Source organism: Fukomys damarensis, unplaced genomic scaffold (genome assembly GCF_012274545.1).
Source record: "Fukomys damarensis isolate Sample0158 unplaced genomic scaffold, DMR_v1.0_HiC HiC_scaffold_13, whole genome shotgun sequence".
NCBI classification, from domain to species: Eukaryota; Metazoa; Chordata; class Mammalia; order Rodentia; family Bathyergidae; genus Fukomys; species Fukomys damarensis.
In genome coordinates, this window is record NW_022900925.1 from 381,998 (window position 1) to 386,462 (window position 4,465).

At 51.7% G+C, this 4,465-nt stretch overlaps 1 protein-coding gene across 1 annotated transcript in view; it reads left to right on the top strand.

Annotated features, from left to right (window-relative positions):
* The first annotated feature begins 725 nt into the window (after positions 1-725).
* Positions 726-4,465, top strand: part of Kcnj12 (potassium inwardly rectifying channel subfamily J member 12) — a 44,274-nt gene continuing 40,534 nt past the window's right edge. Inside the window, exon 1 of the mRNA XM_033762742.1 lies at positions 726-749. The gene's annotated coding sequence lies outside the window, so the exon portion shown is untranslated. The remainder of the gene's footprint in view (positions 750-4,465) is intronic.

The following is a 4,465-nucleotide window of genomic DNA, read 5'->3' on the forward strand; positions in this document are numbered from 1 at the left end:
GGGAAATCAGTCAGCCCAGCTCCCAGTGCACTGATCAATGCCTGCTTCCTGACGGATGTTGGGAGGGGCAAGGGGGACTCAGTGTCTTATTCCCAGGGCAGCCATCTTTCCTGAAGTTCAGAAAGCCTCAGATCAATGCTTCAGGGTCAGCCAGGGGCCTGCAGGCACTGGGTGGGAAGAAGTGAGTGTGTGTGCCTTTCAGGGCCCAGCCACCCCCACCACAGTACCTCTGGGGACAGGCCCCTTTGTCCTCCCTAGCTATCACTGTCACCTATCTGGGCATGTTTCCATCTATTGATGGGGTGGTGTCGACCTGACTATCACCTGCGTGCGCACAGCTGGCACTGGCTGTTATCACCATCACTGGTATGGTTATTATCATCTAAGACAAACGGTGCTGTGTGATGAGACCAGGCAGAGGGCGATACTTCTGGGCTTGACTGACCCGAGCTGGCTGCAGAGTAGGCTCAAGTGGAACAGAAGCCTACACCTCTAGGCTTACCACGGCTCTGTGATGGGGCAGGTACAGTTAAGTGTGGCTGCAGGCACCATGCAGAGACAGAGGCTCTGATCATTCCTGAGATGCTCTCATGTTTGCCCATCTTTTTCAGTATGCAGACATTACTCACTCTGGGCACCGGTCTGCACCCCGGCCTCTGTCCTCAAGAAGCTGACATGTTGGAGAAGAGATGGACATCAAGGCACCACAAAGAGTGACCTGCTTGAGAAGAAGCAAAGCCGGAAGTCAGGTGGGGTGGTGAGCACCTATAATCTCAGCACTCAGAGAGGCAGAGACAGAAGTATTGATTGTAAGTTTGAGTCTTGTCAGGGCAATTTAGCAAGATTTGTGGAGAAATTTTAAAAATTTTAAAAAAGGCTGAGGATGTAACTCAGCATGAAGGCCCTGGATTCAATCCTCAGTACTGAGAAAAACAAACAACAACAAAACTGCAAAGGAGATAAGTCCTGCAATGGGCAGGCCTCTCCCTGAAAGAAGAGAACTGGAGGAGACACCGTGAATGACTGCGGGGTCAGCAATAGGACCACTGTGGTGGCCAGGCAGAGGGTCTGGAGGGGAGGCCGAGGGAGGTGGGTGTCTTGGGGACCTTGAGGCATTTGCTTCTCTCACCCATTTTGCATTTGGTTGGGCCTGTGCTGAGGGAGCCGGCCTGGAGAAGCGCTGTGGGTTGAAGCTGGGTCAAGGTCTGGGGTGGGCAGAAGAAATCCTGGCAGCTCTCCAGAGGTGTTCCTGGGGAGCATCAGGTGCAGCTGCCTGCCAGGCCAGGCAAAAACATCAGGGAGGGGCTGTTGATTGATTTATGCCCTAAATGTTGATGATTGATTTATGCCAAACACAGGATATTATATTAAGATGTGATTGCCACAAGAGTGGGTAACTGCTGAATAGAGAGGTTGAAATTCTCAGCCTTTTGCCCACAGGGAGAGCAAACCACAGCCTTTAGGACAGTATCCTTGTTATAAAAGGGGGCCTCACTGTCCTCAAAATGAAATAGGGATTCTGAATGGGCCAAGCCTCCCACCCCACCCCACCTCAGCCTCCCTGACCTGTAGTTCTGAGATGCTTAAGTCTGTGTATGGTTCTGGATCATGTGCCCAGCCCAGGCTGAAAGGGATGAGCCTTAGCCACATCCTTGCCCTGAAGAAGGTCCTTGATGGAAGGGAAGAAAGAGAACTGCAATTTAATGGACAGCTGGGTTCAGGGCCATACTGCAGGTGACAGGAATATTTCTGTGTTATGGGACAGCTGACTTGAGCTCATCTCAGTGGCTTTTCCCAGGGTTGCTCAAGGATAAGAAGTGTTTTATTGCAGAAGCTGTTATCTCCATTGTCCACAGAAGGAAATGGAACCTCAGCAAAGGATGCACCCAAAGGCCCTGTGCTAGAGAGGGGCAGTCTTGAGGTATTGGTCATCCCCCGAGCAGGTCCACTTGGCCATTCTGAACACTCCTACTGGAGGGAGGCAAGATGCCTGGTTCTCTTAGGGCAGGGAGGGCATAAGCCCCTTTTGACAACACAGGGAGTCCAGGTTCAGGTGTATAAACTGATCAGAGAAGAATCTGCTCACATGTCTGATGCTCTGCTCCTCAGTCCTTGCATTTGGAGCATGAGTGTCTCTCTGTAGAGAGGTTAGTGCTCCTATGCTGGGCAAAGGACTATACACTGAGGGCCCAGGACAACCTCAAAAGAGACATGATATGATTAAGAATTGAACCCTGGGGGCTGCAGGTTTAGCCCAATGGTAGAGTGCTTGATTAGCATTTACAAAGCCCTTAGTTTGATCCCTAGTACCATAAAACAAAACAAAGCAAAACAAACAGAAACATCAGATTCTGCAAGCTGGTTGGAAGGAGTGATGCAAGCCCTATACTGCAGGCCTTGGGTAGTTAGGCCAACTTCTTTACTGAGACATTCTTCGTTGTGTAAAGTTGAGCAAGACGCTTGCTCATTCTGTGAAATGCGTCTGATCATGGAGCCCAGGAGAAAGACCTCTTGGTCTCATACAAACTATCCTGGTGGACAACTGGATAGGGATTGTGTGAGTATGTGGGTGCTCCAGGCTTCAGGATGCCCTAGCCGTACGTTCACCGCCCCTGCCCTAGATTCACCCTCTTCTTCCAGAGCTGTCGGAATCCTGGATTCAGAGGAGTGTTGTGGTATTCCTGTCCCTTCTCTTGTCCCTCACCTAAGGGGGACTCTGGGAACCCATGGTGGGGCCAATTGAGAGGGCTGACTCAGGCCTGTTCCTGCTGGGATACCTGAGAAGATTCCTAGTATGAGGAAGAGGAACTTCAAGGGCTACTTCCTTTATTCTTGCCTTCAGTTTTTGTCTTCTGGGGATAGGGGCAGCAGAGGGTCGGGAGCTGAGTCATTTCCCATCTTGGTCACTTGGGGGGAGAAGGAGGAAAACTTTCTTGAGAGCTTTTGGTCCTCTGAGAGATTGGTCTTCCAGGAGGAGGAGGAGGAAACCAGGACATTGTATGCCTATACAGGGGAGGGATGGAGCAATAGGGTGGAGTCCCCTTGACACCCATTTTTCTTTGTATTGCAGTCCTAATCAGTCACCAGGCAGGGAGGCAAGGTTCTCGTCCTAGGGACACACCTGGTGATGAGCCCTAGCTTCACCATCCAGCAGCACTGTGACTAGGCAAGTGACCACACTTCTCTGTGCCTCCATTTCTTTATTTGTAAAATGGGGCAATGAGTGTATATACTCCAGTTATACTGACAGCCAGTCACTTTAGCCAGGTCCTAAGCATACAGCTAAGCATGCAGTGGGCACCCAGTAAAGTCAGCTGTTCTACCCTGCCCAGAGCTCTGCTCAGTGCCCTAAGTATGCTCATTGCATTTAACCAGCAGTACAGCCCTATGAAGTAGGAATCTCCACTAACTCTTTGAGCACAGGGAAACTGAGGCACTGACTGGTAAAGGGACTTGCCTCCACAGTTGCTCAGTAAAGGGAGGTGGAATTTTCAAATTCAGTGCAACCTGAGTCCATTGAGTGCTCTGGGTGACCCTGGGGCCTGGGTGACAGCCTGGAGCCTGAAGCTGGGGCTGGTGGGGTCTGCAGAGGGCTCTGTGTTGAGCTGCCAGTGATTTGGGCGGTGGCCAGGGCCATCCTCCTTGGTTAAAATCCTGCAGCCAGTCTCCCTGCTGCGCAGACACGTAATTATATTTCACATTAAAGGGGAAGCAGAGGCCAAGGGGGACAGGGAGCCCTTTGAGGCTCATGCTCTGGGCACACATCTGTCTCCTCAGTCCAATTCTGTGGCCCTAGGGCCAAATAGGGGTTCAGGCCAGTGATAAAATGGGGTTTCCCTGGGTCGGGGGTGAGCTGATTTGGTCTGTTATGCCAGGATGAAAGGCCTCAGCCCTGTGGGAGGCAGAGAAATGTGAGGCCCAGACAATGCACCCCAGGAGGCTGGAAGAGCAGGGCTCTTGGGGACAGGCTGGGGAGGAAGCTTGAGCCTTAAAGGGGGTCACATGGGGGGTCAAGCTAGCAGAGACAGGGCAGGGGAAGGAGCATAGATGGGAGAAAGCCGGAGATGGGAGAAGCCAGAGCACAAGATGGGGAGGAGAGATGTGCTGTTAATGGGTGTGTGTGTGCCCCCATAAGAGTGTGTGTTTGTGTTCTCAGTGGGCATGGGGAAATGATTTTGAGGGAATGCACAAGCTTCAATGAGTGCATTTGTGCACAAGTACAGATACCACCCTACATGTGCACACAGAAACCTGTGCACCTGCAACCATCGTGCATGTCTGGGCATGTATTTGGGATATGTGGATGTGATGCTGAACCTGTACAGCCAGCTATGTGCACACGTGTCCAAGATTCCCTTGCCTGCGTGTGCATGCCTATGTGCATGCTCGCCATGCACCTGTGTGCGCGCGTGTCCCTGGCAGGATGTGTCGTGTGTGTGTGTGTGTGTGTGTGTGTGTGTGTGTG